The sequence below is a fragment of the Delphinus delphis genome, chromosome 15 (assembly GCF_949987515.2).
Source record: "Delphinus delphis chromosome 15, mDelDel1.2, whole genome shotgun sequence".
Taxonomy (NCBI): Eukaryota; Metazoa; Chordata; class Mammalia; order Artiodactyla; family Delphinidae; genus Delphinus; species Delphinus delphis.
In genome coordinates this window covers 31,472,467-31,486,853 of record NC_082697.1, presented here as the reverse complement: position 1 = coordinate 31,486,853, position 14,387 = coordinate 31,472,467, and the positions used below count along the sequence as shown (strand labels likewise).

At 42.0% G+C, this 14,387-nt stretch overlaps 1 pseudogene; it reads right to left on the bottom strand.

The window, feature by feature from the left end:
* Positions 1-9,716: 9,716 nt before the first annotated feature.
* Positions 9,717-11,355, bottom strand: LOC132438623 (zyxin pseudogene; annotated as a pseudogene).
* Between the last annotated feature and the right edge of the window lie 3,032 nt (positions 11,356-14,387).

Here is a 14,387-nt window from a genome sequence, read left to right as displayed (position 1 = left end):
TGTTTGCTACTATTTTGTTGAGGATTTTTACGTCTATATTCATCAGTGATATTGGTCTGTAATTTTCTTTTTCTGTAGTCTCTTTGTCTGCTTTTGGTATCAGGGTGATGGTTGCCTCATAGAATGGGTTTGGGAGTGCTCCTTCCTCTGAAATTTTTTGGAAGAGTTTGAGAAGGATGGGTATTAGCTATTCTCTAAATGTTTCGTAGAATTCACCTGTGAAGCCATCTGGTCCGGGACTTTTGTTTCCTGGATTTTTAATCACTGTTTCAATTTCATTACTTGTGATTTGTCTGTTCATATTTTCTATTTCTTCCTGGTTCAGTCTTGGAAGGTTACATCTTTCTAAGAATTTGTCCGTTTCTTCCAGGTTGTCCATTTTATTGGCATAGAGTTGCTTGTAGTAGTCTCGTAGGATGCTTTGTATTTCTGCGGTGTCTGTTGTAACTACTCCTTTTTCATTTCTAATTTTATTGATTTGAGTCCTCTCCCTCTTTTTCTTGGTGAGTCTGGCTAATGGTTTGTCAATTTTATCTTCTCAAGAACCAGCTTTTACTTTTATTGATCCATGCTATTGTTTTCTTTGTTTCTATTTCATTCATTTCTGCTCTGATCTTTATGATTTCTTTCCTTCTGCTAACTTTGTGTTTTGTTTTTTCTTCTTTCTCTAGTTCCTTTAGGTGTAAGGTTAGCTTGTTTATTTGAGATTTTTCTTGTTTCTTGAGGTTGGATTGTATTGCTATAAACTTCCCTCTTAGAACGGCTTTTGCTGCATCCCATAGGTTTTGGGACATCATATTTTCATTGTCATTTGTTTTTAGGTATTTTTTTAAAATTTCCTCTTGATTTATTCAGTGGTCTCTTGGTTATTAAGTAGTGTATTGTTTAGCCTCCATGTGTTTGTATTTTTTACAGATTTTTTCCTGTAATTGATGTGTAGTCTCATAGCATTGTGGTTGGAAAGGATACTTGATACGATTTCAATTTTCTTAAATTTGCCAAGGTTTAATTTGTGACCCACGCTATGATCTATCCTGGAGAATGTTCCATGAGCACTTGAGAAGAAAGTGAATTCTCTTGTTTTTGGATGGAATATCCTATAAATATCAATTAAGTCCATCTTGTTTAATGTACCATTTAAAGCTTGTGTTTCCTTATTTATTTTCATTTTCGATGTCCCTTGGTGAAAGTGGGGTGTTACAGTCCCCTACTATTATTCTGTTACTGTCAATATCCCCTTTTATGACTGTTAGCATTTGTCTTATGTACTGAGGTGCTCCTATGTAGGGTGCATAAATACTTACAATTGCTATATCTTCTTCTTGGGCTGATCCCTTTATCATTATGTAGTGTCCTTCTTTGTCTCTTGTAATAGTCTTTATTTTAAAGTCTATTTTGTCTGATATGAGAATTGCTACTCCACCTTTCTTTTGATTTCCATTTGCATGGAATATCTTTTTCCATCCACTCACTTTCAGTCTGTATGTGTCCCTAGATCTGAAGTGGTCTCTGGTATATAAGGGTCTTTTTTTTTTTGTATCCATTTAGCCAGTCTATGCCTTTTTTTTTTCTCATCTTTATTGGAGTATAATTGCTTTACAATGGTGTTAGTTTCTGCTTTATAACAAAGTGAATCAGTTATACATATACATATGTTCCCATATCTCTTCCATCTTGCATCTCCCTCCCTCCCACCCTCCCTATCCCACCCCTCTAGGTGGTCACAAAGCACTGAGCTGATCTCCAAGTGCCATACGGCTGCTTCCCACTAGCTATCTATTTTACATTTGGTAGTGTATATATGTCCATGCCACTCTCTCGCTTTGTCACGGCTTACCCTTCCTCCTCCCCATATCCTCAAGTCCATTCTCTAGGAGGTCTGTGTCTTTATTCCTGTCTTACCCTTAGGTTCTTCATGACATTTTTTCCCCCTAAATTCCATATATATGTGTTAGCATACGGTATTTGTATTTCGCTCTCTGACTTACTTCACCTTGTATGACAGACTCTAGGTCTATCCACCTCATTAAAAATATCTCAATTTCGTTTCTTTTTATGGCTGAGTAATATTCCATTGTATATGTGTGCCACATCTTCTTTATCCAATCATCCAATGATGGACACTTAGGTTGTTTCCACCTCCTGACTATTGTTAATAGAGCTGCAATGAACATTTTGGTACATGACTCTTTTTGAATTATGGATTACACAGGGTATATGCCCAGTAGTGGGATTGCTGGGTCATATGGTAATTCTATATGTAGTTTTTTAAAGAAACTCCATACTGTTCTCCATAGTGGCTGTATCAATTTACATTCCCACCAGCAGTGCATGAGTGTTCCCTTTTCTCCACGCGGTCTCCAGCATTTATTGTTTCTAGATTTTTTTTTTAATTAATTATTTATTTATTTATTTATTTTGTGGTACGCGGGCCTCTCACTGCTGTGGCCTCTCCCGTTGCGGAGCACAGGCCCCAGATGCACAGGCCCAGTGGCCATGGCCCAGCCGCTCCGCGGCATGTGGGATCCTCCCGGACTGGGGCACGAACCCGTGTCCCCTGCAATGGCAGGCGGACTCTCAACCACTGCGCCACCAGGGAAGCCCTTTTAGATTTTTTGATGATGGCCATTCTGACCGGTGTGAGGTGATATCTCATTGTAGTTTTGATTTGCATTTCTCTAATGATTAATGATGTTGACCATTCTTTCATGTGTTTGTTGGCAGTCTGTATATCTTCTTTGGAGAAATGTCTATTTCGGTCTTCTGCCCATTTTTGGATTGGGTCGTTTGTTTTTTTCTAATTGAGCTGTATGAGCTGCTTGTAAATTTTGGAGATTAATCCTTTGTCAATTGCTTCATTTGCAAATATTTTCTCCCATTCTGAGGGTTGTCTTATCGTCTTGTTTATGGTTTCCTTTGCTGTGCAAAAGCTTTTAAGTTTCATCAGGTCCCATTTGTTTATTTTTGTTTTTATTTTCATTTCTCTAGGAGGTGGGTCAAAAAGGTTATTGCTGTGATTTATGTCATAGAGTGTTCTGCCTGTGTTTTCCTCTAAGAGTTTGATAATTTCTGGGCTTACATTTATGTCTTTAACCCATTTTGAGCTTATTTTTTTGTATGGTGTTAGGAAGTGATCTAATCTCATACTTTTACATGTACCTGTCCAGTTTTCCCAGCACCACTTATTGAAGAGGCTGTCTTTTCTCCACTGTACATTCTTGCCTCCTTTATCAAAGATAAGGTGACCATAGGTGTGTGGGTTTATTTCTGGGATTTCTATACTGTTCCATTGACCTATATTTCTGTTTTTGTGCCAGTACCATACTGTCTTGATTACTGTAGCTTTGTAGTATAGTCTGAAGTCAGGGAGCCTGATTCCTCCAGATCCGTTTTTCATTCTCAAGATTGCTTTGGCTATTCGGGATCTTTTGTGTTTCCATACAAATTGTGAAATTTTTTGTTCTAGTTTTGTGAAAAATGCCAGTGGTAGTTTGATAGGGATTGCACTGCATCTGTAGATTGCTTTGGGTAGTAGAGTCATTTTCACAATGTTGATTCTTCCAATCCAAGAACATACAGGACTTTTGTCTCCTTAGGTAGGTTTATTCCTAGATATTTTATTCTTTTTGTTGCAATGGTAAATGGCAGTGTTTTCTTGATTTCACTTTCTGATTTTTCATCATTAGTGTATAAGAATGCCAGAGATTTCTGTGCATTAATTTTGTATCCTGCTACTTTACCTAATTCGTTGATTAGCTCTAGTAGTTTTCTGGTGGCATCTTTAGGATTCTCTATGTATAGTATCATGTCATCTGCAAAGAGTGACAGCTTTACTTCTTCTTTTCCGATTTGGATTCCTTTTATTTCCTTTTCTTCTCTGATTGCTCTGGCTAAAACTTCCAAAACTATGTTGAATAAGAGTGGTGAGAGTGGGCAACTGTGTCTTGCTCCTGATCTTAGAGGAAACGCTTTCAGTTTTTCACCATTGAGGACGATGTTGGCTGTGGGTTTGTCATATATGACCTTTATTAAGTAGAGGGAAGTTCCCTCTATGCCTACTTTCTGCAGGGTTTTTATCATAAATGGGTGTTGAATATTGTTGAAAGCTTTCTCTGCATCTATTGAGATGATCATATGGTTTTTCTCCTTCAATTTTTAATATGGTGTATCACGTTGATTGATTTGCATATATTGAAGAATCCTTACATTCCTGGAATAAACCCCACTTGATCATGTTGCATGATCCTTTTAATGTGTTGTTGGATTCTGTTTGCTAGTATTTTGTTGAGGATTTTTGCATCAATGTTCATCAGTGATATTGACCTGTATTTTTCATTCTTTGTGACAACCTTGTCTGTTTTTGATATCAAGGTGATGGTGGCCTCGTAGAATGAGTTTGGGAGTGTTCCTCCCTCTGCTATATTTTGGAAGAGTTTGAGAAGGATAGGTGTTAGCTCTTCTCTAAATGTTTGATAGAATTTGCCTGTGAAGCCATTTGGTCCTGGGCTTTGGTTCATTGGAAGATTTTTAATCACAGTTTCAATTTCAGTGCTTGTGATTGGTCTGTTCATATTTTCTATTTCTTCCTGATTCAGTCTTGGCAGATTGTGCATTTCTAAGAATTTGTCCATTTCTTCCAGGTTGTCCATTTTACTGGCATAGAGTTGCTTGTAGTAATCTTTCATGATCTTTTGTATTTCTGCAGTGTCAGTTGTTACTTCTCCTTTTTCATGTCTAATTCTGTTGATTTGAGTCTTTTCCCTTTTTTTCTTGATGAATCTGGCTAATGGTTTATCAATTTTGTTTATCTTCTCAAAGAACCAACATTTAGTTTTATTGAGCTTTGTTATCATTTCCTTCATTTCTTTTTCATTTATTTCTCATCTGATCTTTATGATTTCTTTCCTTCTGCTAACTTTGGGGGTTTATTTGTCTGTTTCTTTTTTGCAGTATGTGGGCCTCTCACTGTTGTGGCCTCTCCCATTGTGGAGCACAGGCTCTGGATGGGCAGGTTCAGTGGCCATGGCTCATGGGCCCAGCCACTCCACAGCATGTGGGATCTTCCCGGGCTGGGGCACGAACCCGTGGTCCCTGCATTGGCAGGCTGACTCTCAACCACTGTGCCACCAGAGAAGACCTAACTTTGGGGTTTTTTGTTCTTCTTTCTCTAATTGCGTTAGGTGCAAGGTTAAGTTGTTTATTTGAGATGTTTCCTGTTTCTTAAGGTAGGAATGTATTGCTATAAACTTCCCTCTTAGAACTGCTTTTGCTGCATCCCATAGGTTTTGGGTCATAATGTCTCCATTGTCATTTGTATCTAGGTATATTTTGATTTCCTCTTTGATTTCTTCAATGATCACTTCGTTATTAAGTAGTGTATTGTTTAGCCTCCATGTGTTTGTATTTCTTACACATCTTTTCCTGTAATTGATATCTTGTCTCATAGTATTGTGTTTGGAAAAGATACTTGATACAATTTCAATTTTCTTAAATTTACCAAGCCTTCATTTGTGACCAGAGGTATGATCTATCCTGGAAAATGTTCCATGGGCACTTGAGAAGAATGTGTATTCTGTTGTTTTTGGATGGAATGTCCTATAAATATTAATTAAGTCCATCTTATTTAATGTATCATTTAAAGCTTGTGTTTCCTTATTTATTTTCATTCTGGATGATCTGGCCATTGGTGAAAGTGGGGTGTTAAAGTCCCCTACTATGATTGTGTTACTGTCAATTTCCCCTTTTATGGCTGTTAATATTTGCCTTATGTATTGAGGTGCTCCTATGTTAGGTGCATAAATATTTACAATTTTTATGCCTTCTTCTTGGATCGATCCCTTAATCATTACATAGTGTCCTTCTTTGTCTCTTGTAATAGCCTTTATTTTAAAGTCTATTTTGTCTGATATGAGAATTGCTACTCCAGTTTTCTTTTGATTTCAATTTGCGTGGAATATCTTTTTCCATCCCCTCACTTTCAGTCTGTATGTGTCCCTAGGTCTGAAGTGGGTCTGTTGTAGACAGCATATATATGGGTCTTGTTTTTGTATCCATTCAGCCAGTCTATGTCTTTTGGCCGGAAAATTTAATCCATTTACATTTAAGGTAATTATCAACATGTATGTTCTTATTCCCATTTTCTTAATTGTTTTGGGTTTGTTATTATAGGTCATTTCCTTCTCTTGTGTTTCTTGCCTAGAGAAGTTCCTTTAGCATTTGTTGCAAAGCTGGTTTTATGGTGCTGAAGTCTCTTAGCTTTTGCTTGTCTATAAAGGTTTTAATTTCTCCATCAAATCTGAATGAGATCCTTGCTGGATACAGTAATCTTGGTTGCAGATTTTTCTCCTTCTTCACTTTAAATACGTCCTGCCAGTCCCTTCTGGCTTACAGAGTTTCTGCTGAAAGATCAGCTGTTAACCTTACGAGGATTCCCTTGTGTGTTATTTGTTGTTTTTCTCTTGCTGCTTTTAATATGTTTTCTTTTTATTTAATTTTCGACAGTTTGATTAATATGTGTCTTGGCATATTTCTCCTTGGATTTATTCTGTATGGGACTATCTGTGCTTCCTGGACTTGATAACTATTTCCTTTCCCATATTAGGGAAGTTTTCAACTATAATCTCTTCAAATATTTTCTCAGTCCATTTCTTTTTCTCTTCTTCTTCCGGAACCCTTATAATTCGAATGTTAATGTGTTTAATGTTGTCCCAGAGGTCTCTGAGACTGTCCTTAGTTCTTTTCATTCCTTTTTTTTATTCTGTTCTGCAGAAGTTATTTCCACTATTTTATCTTCCAGGTCACTTATCCATTCTTCTTCCTCAGTTATTCTGCTATTGATCCCATCTAGAGTATTTTTCATTTCATTTATTGTGTGGTTCATCATTGCTTGTTTCATCTTTAGTTCTTCTAGGCCCTTGTTAAATGTTTCTTGCATTTTCTCTATTCTATTTCCAAGATTTTGGATCATTTTTCCTATCATTATTCTGAATTCTTTTTCTGGTAGACTGCCTATTTCCTCTTCATTTGTTAGGTCTGTTGGATTTTTATCTTGCTCCTTCATCTGCTGTGTGTTTTTCTGTCTTCTCATTTTGCTTATCTTAATGTGTTTGGAGTCTCCTTTTTGCAGACTGCAGGTTTGTAGTTCCCGTTGTTTTTGGTGTCTGTCTCCAGTGGCTAAAATTCGTTCAATGGGTTGTGTAGGCTTCCTGGTGGAGGGAACTAGTGCCTGTGTTCTGGTGGATGAGGCTGTATCCTGTCTTTCTGGTGGGCAGGTCCATGTCTGGTCATGTGTTTTGGGGTGTCTGTGGACTTATTATGATTTTAGGCAGCCTCTCTGCTAATGGTTGGGGTTGTGTTCCTGTCTTGCTAGTTGTTTGGCAAAGGGTATCCTGCTCTGTAGCTTGCTGGTCGTTGAGTGAAGCTGGGTTTTTGTGTTGAGATGGAGATCTCTGGGAGATTTTCACCATTTGATTTTACATGGAGCTGGGAGGTCTCTTGTGGACCAGTGTCCTGAGGCACACTGTCAGAGGCACAGCACTAACTGCTGGCTGCAGCACCAAGAGCCTATCATCCATACGAGCCAGAATAAAAGGGAGAGAAAGTAAAGAAAGAAAGAAAGAAAGAAAGAAAGAAAGAAAGAAAGAAAGAAAGAAAGAAAGAAAGAAAGAAAGAAAGAAAGAAAGAAAGAAAGAAAGAAAGATGAAAGAAATAAAGAAAGAAAAAGGAAAAAGAAGAAAGAAAGAAAGAAAGAAAGAAAGAAAGAAACAAAGAAAGAAAGAAACAAAGAAAGGAAGGAAGGAAGGAAGAAAGAAAGGTGGGAGGGATGGAGGAAGGAAGGAAGGAAGGAAGGAGGGAAGGAAGTAAAGAAAGAAAGAAAGATGGTAAAATAAAACAAAGTAAGATAAAATAAAATAATTAAAAAATAATTATTAAGAAAAGAAAAACTAAAAAAAAAAAAAAACAAAAAAAAAAACGGACAGATAGAACCCTAGGACAAATGGTGGAAGCAAAGCTATACAGACAAAATCTCACACAGGAGCATACACATACACACTCACAAAAAGAGGAAAAGGAGAAAAAAATAATAAATCTTGCTCTCAAAGTCCACCTCCTCAGTTTGGGATGATTCGTTTTCTATTCATGTATTCCACAGATGCAGGGTACATCAAGTTGATTGTGGAGATTTAATCCGCTGCTTCTGAGGCTGCTGGGAGAGAGTTCCCTTTCTCTTCTTTGTTCTCACAGCTCCCAGGGGCTCAGCTTTGGATTTGGCCCCGCCTCTGCGTGTAGGTCGCTGAAGGGCGTCTGTTCTTCGCTCAGACAGGATGGGGTTAAAGGAGCCACTGATTTGGGGGCTCTGGCTCACTCAGGTGGGGGGAGGGAAGGGTGCGGATGCGGGGTGAGCCTGCAGTGGCAGAGGCCGGCGTGGCATTGCACCAGCCTGAGGAGCGCCGTGCCTTCTCCCGGGGAAGTCCCGGGTCCCTGGGTCCCGGGACCCTGGCAGTGGCGGGCTGCACAGGCTCCCAGGAAGGGAGGTGTGGATAGTGACCTGTGCTCGCCCATAGGCTTCTTGGTGGCAGCAGCAGCAGCCTTAGTGTCTTATGCCCGTCTCTGGGGTGTGCGCTTTTAGCCGCGGCTCGCGCCCATCTCTGGAGCTCCTTTAAGCAGCACTCTTAATACCCTTTCCTCCCGCACCAGGAAACAAAGAGGGAAGAAAAAGTCTCTTCCTTCTTCGGCAAGTCCAGACTTTTTCCTGGACTCCCTCCCAGCTAGCTGTGGTGCACTAGCCCCTTCAGGCTGTTTTCAAGAGCCAACCCCAGTCCTCTCCCTGGGATCTGACCTCTGATGCCGGAGCTTCAGCACCCAGCCACGCCCGCCCCGGCGGGTGAGCAGACAAGCCTCTCAGGCTGGTGAGTGCTGGTTGGCACTGATCTTCTGTGCAGGAATCTCTTTGCTTTGCCCTCTGCACCCCTGTTGCTGCACTCTCCTCTGTGGCTCTGAAGCTTTCCCCCGGCCCACCTCCCATCTCCACCAGTGAAGGGGCTTCCTATTGTGTGGAAACTTTTCCTCCTTCACAGCTCCCTCCCAGAGGTGCACGTCCTGTCCCTATTATTTTGTCTCTGTTTTTCCTTTTCCCTTTTGCCTTACCCAGGTACGTGGGGAGTTTCTTTCCTTTTTGGAAGTCTGAGTTCTTCTTCCAGCGTTCAGTAAGTGTTCTGTAGGAGTTGTTCCACATGTAGATGTATTTTTTTTTTTCTGGAAAACATCTTTTATTTGTAGCTGTACCGAAAACCTGACAGCACAGGGGTTGGGAACGTCTAGGCTAGTGAGCCCAGCCCAGCCTCCCAGCAGGTCAGGACGTTTCCTGGCCCTCAGCAAGCAGAGTAAGAGGCTGCTCGAGTGCCAGTTGAGAGAATCAGTGCATCAGTGAAAGTAGCAGCACTCACTCTAGTGCCTGCTCAGGTGGGGTACCTAGACTATGTTGGGTGGTCCCTGCAGTGTTGGGGAGGACTGAAGCTCAGGCCAGGGACTCTGCAGCCCTAGGCCATGTTGGGTCCCTGAATCAGGGCACAAGGGATACTGAGGTGGGGGTTGGTATGGAGGGAGGGGTTAGACATCAAAAAATAACTGTGGGGAGGGTGAAGAGGGGGTGGTCTCATTGTGGATGGTCTGCTAATGGGGAATGGATTTGCAGTCAAAAGGGGGCCAGTCCTCACTCAGGTCCGGGATCTGGCAGTGTGGCATTTCCAGCAGAGCATGTGGCCAGCCAAGGGGAGCAGCTGTTGTCATCCGCCTCAATGGACAGTGGTTTCCCACAATTCTCACAGTTGTAGCACTTCATATGGAAGTTCTTGTCCAGAGCAACCACAGACACGGTCTCCTCTCAGCCAGGCTTGGGCATGATCGGCTCTGCGCAGATGGAGCACCTGGGTAGTAGTTGGGGACACAGTGGGACCAGTTGGCCTGGTCCGCTATGTAGGAGGTGCCCTCAAGGGGGCAGGCACAGACCACACAGGTGAAGCACTGTGGGTGGTAGGCCTTGCTTGTGGCCCTTAGCATGTGGTCAGTGATGGGCTGCCCACAGGTGTTGCACTTCTCCAGGGTGTCAGTATAGCAGCCCTCACAATACAGCGCACCCTCCAGGCTGTAGAACTGCTGTCCCTGCAGCTGCTGTTCACACTGATGGCAGGTAAAGCAGGTAATGTGGAACAGCTGCCCCAGAGCATGCACTGCAGGTTGAGCACGTGCCAGGGGCTGGTGACACCGGCCACAGAACTCGTTGATGGCCACGTTCTGCCTCTGATAATGCTCCATGTTCTACATCAGCTGCTGGGTCAGCTGCTCCAGCTCATCCACCTCTTTCAGAGTCAAAAGTCCTGGGGCCCCAGAGGTGCACACCTGGTTTTGGTTTTTAGCTGATGGGGGCACTGGGTGCTGCTCCTCCTGCACTTGGGCCTTCTCCTTCTGCTGAGCATAGGTGAAGCTGGGGGGCTGAGGGGAGCCTGTGCCAGTGGAAGAGGGAGCTTCAGGGGGCCCCAACTTCTGATTGGGCTGTGACCTGGAGCTCCAGGTCTGAACTTGGAAGCCACCGAAGTAAACTTGGGAGTCACTGGAGAAAACTTGGTGGCTGGAGATGGGGCATGGGGACCTTGAGGCTGGGTGTTAACCAAAGGCACAGGCTGGGGCTGGGCCTGGAGCTGGGGCTGGACATGGAGTTGGACCTGAGGCCTGGCCTGGGGCTGGGGCTGCACATGGAAATGCGTCTGGCTCTGAGGCTGAACCTGGGAGCTAGTAGGGGACTTCCAGGGAGGCAGAGGTGCTGTGCCCCCAGTTGCAGACTTAGAACTGGATTTGGAAATGAATGGAGTGGTGACTGGTGGTGATACATATCCAGATGACACCCAGGCTTTGATGGGGTCATTGTTGGTCATGTCATCCAGCAATGAAGACAAAGAGCCGATCTCCAGATTAGTACTGTTCTCCCTGGGCTGTGGTGAGAGCTGTATGGGGGCTTCAGGCCCTCCCTCCTCCACTAGCAGAGGCAGTGGGGAAGGGAAGATCTCCTCTCTAAAGGCACAGCAGGAAATGGTTTCTCGATTGGGGGAGGGGGAGGTGGGAAGCCACCTCCCAGAGCGCCCTCGGCATCATTGACCTCCCCAAGCATGGGAGGAGGCGGTAAAGAAAAGTCTTCTGGGGGTGGTGGGGGAATCTTGTCCACCCGGCCCATCTGTGCACATTGGGCCCCAGCAGCTGAGGAAGGCTCACTGTCACCAGGCTGGAAAGGATTCACTTTGGGCTTTGGGGCCACCACCGGCCGAACTTCTTCTGCACGGTATAAAAAACTGGAGCCGAGATGGAGATCATGTGAGGTGGGTGGAGGGCCACCATGGCCAGGCCCAGTGCGGGCTGGAGCATCTCAGGTGGCCACCTCGCAGCCGGGTCCACAGACTCTGCATCTGCAGATGTAGTTTTGATGTATTTGTGGGGAGGAAGGTGATCTCCATGTCTTACTCCTCCGACATCTTGAAGTGTTGGAAGTTTTTAAATCACACTTTCAATTTCAGTACTTGTGATTGGTCTGTTCATATTTTCTGTTTCTTCCTGGTTCAGTCTTGGAAGAATTGTACCTTACAAAATTTGTCCATTTCTTCTAGGTTGTCCATTTTATTGGCATATAGTTGCTTTTAGTATTCTCTTATGATCATTTGTAGTTCTGTGGTGTCACTTCTCCTTTTTCACTTCTAATTTTATTGATTTGAGCCCTTTCCCTTTTTTTTTCTCTTGAGTCTGGCTAAAGGTTCATCAGTTTTATTTACCTTTCAAGCAACTAGCTTTTAGCTTTATTGATCTTTTCTATTGTTTTCTTCATCTCTATTTCATTTATTTCTGCTCTGATTTTTATGATTTCTTTCCTTCTGCTAACCTTGTGTTGTGTTTGTTCTTCTTTCTCTAGTTGCCTTACATGTAATGTTAGGTTATTTATTTGAGATTTTTCTTCTTTCCTGAGGATCGTTGTGTTTTTGTTTTCATATTTCTCTAGGTATTTTTTGATTTCCTCAATGATCCATTGGTTGTTTAGTAACATATTGTTTAGCCTCCATGTTTTTGTATTTTTTACAGTGTTCTTCTTGTAGTTGATTTCTGATTTCATACCATCATTGTTGGAAAAAATGCTTGATATGATTTCAATTTTCTTAAATTTACGAGGTTTGCTTTGTGGCCCAGCAAGTGATCTATCCTGGATAATGTTCCATGTTCTTGAAAAGAATGTGTATTCTGCTGCTTTTGGATGGAATCCTCTATAAATTAAGTCCATCTAGTCTAATGTATCATTTAAGGCGTGTGTTTCCTTATTGATTTTCTGTCTGGATGATCTGTCCATTGATGTAAGTGCCGTGTTAAAGTCCCACACTATTATTGTGTTACAATTGATTTCTCCTTTTATGGCTGTTAGCATTTGTCTTATCTATTGAGGTGTTCCTATGTTGGGTGCATTTATATTTACAATTGTTATATCTTCTTGGATTTATCCCTTGATCATTATTTACTGTCCTTCTTTGTCTCTTGTAACAGTCTTTATTTTAAAGTTTATTTTGTTTGATATGAGTATTGCTACTTCAGCTTTCCTTTGATTTCCATTTGCATGGAAATGGGGTTCTATCTTGTTCCTTTGCCTGGAATATACTCCTCTGCCGTCTCATTTTGTCTAACTTTCTGTGTTTGTGGTCCCACAGGCTGTAGGATTGTAGTTCCTATTGCTTCTGGTGTCTGCCCCCTGGTGGGTTATGCTGGTCTAAAAGGCTTGTGCAGGCTTCCTGGTGGGAGGGACTAGTACCTGCCCACTTTTAGGTGGAGCTGTGTCTTTTCCTTCTGGTGGGCAGGCCATGTGAAGTGGTTTATTTAGAGGTGGCTGTGGGTGCAGGAAGACTTTAAGCAGCTATCTGCTGATCGGTGGGACTGTGTTCCTGCCCTGTTGTTAGGCCTGTGGCATCCCAGCACTGGAACCCACAGGCTGTTGGGTGGGGCCAGGTCTTGGCATCAAAATGGTGGCCTGCAGGACAGCTCATGCCAATGAGTATTTCCCAGTGCCTCCACCACTAGTGTCTTTGTCCCTGCAGTGGGCCACAGCTTTCCCCTACCTCCCCAGGAGACACTCCAGAACCAGCAGGTAGGTCTGGCCCAGGTTCCTGTGAAGTCACTGCTTTGTCCCCCTGTCTCCTGGTGCATACAAGACCTTGTGTGCACCCTCCAAGAGTGGTGTTTCTGATTCCCCCAGTCCTGTTATCAAGCCCTGCTGGTTTTCAAAGGCAAATGGTCTGGGGCTCCTCATCCTGATGCCAAACTCCCAGGCTGGGAAGCCTGATGTGGGGTTCAGAACTCTCACTCCTCTGGGAGAACCTCTGCAATATAATTATTTTTCAGTTTGTGGGTCACCCAACTGGCAGGTATGGGATTTGATTTGATTATATCATGAAAGCGCCCCTCCTATTGTCTTGCTGTGGCTTCTTCTTTGTGTTTGGATGTAGAATATCTTTTTTGGTAGGTTCCAGTCTTTTTTTCATGGTTGTTCAGCAGTTAGTTGTGATTTTGGTGTTTACTTGAGAGGAGGTGAGATCAAGTCCTTCTACTTCACCATCTTGTCTGAGAGCCCATTTCTCTCAAGTACTTAGATTATTAATTTCAGATCTTTCCTCTTTTCTTATATAAGTATTTAATCCTATAAATTTCCCTCTCGGCACTGTTACCTGCATCCCACAAATTTGGTACATTGTGATTTCATTAAACACAATTTCATTTTTTCTTGAATATTTCTTTAAGAAGTGTTCTTTAGGAAGATTTCAATTTTTAAAGAAATTTTAAAAAAATTTCCTTTTTGATCCATATCTTATTTAGTATGTTGTTTACATCCAGGTTTTTGGAGATTTTCGTTTCGACTTTCTACTATTGATTTCTAGCTTTTTTCTTATTATCAGAGAATGTACTCTGTCTGATTTTATTTCTTTTACACTTAAGGTTAGTTTATAAAGCCAGGATGTAGTCTATTTTAGTGAGTGTTCTATAGTCCCTTGTAAAGCATGTGTATTCTGGTATTACTGGGTAGAGTGTTGTATAAAAATGTCAATTAGTTTCTGTTGGTGGAGGGTGTTGTTCAGTTCTTCTATAGCTTTGTGGATTTTCTCTCTAGTAGTTATATCAATTACTGAGAAGAGAGTCTCCAACAATAATAGTGGATTTGTCAGTTTTTCTTTTCAGCTCTATCATTTTTTGCTTTAGGTATTTTGAAGATCTGTTTGTGCATCTGGGTGTGTGTGCTTACACACATAGGACTGCAGTCTCTTGTCAGTAGATTGATTTTTTTAAATCATTATGTAATGTCCCTCTCTGTC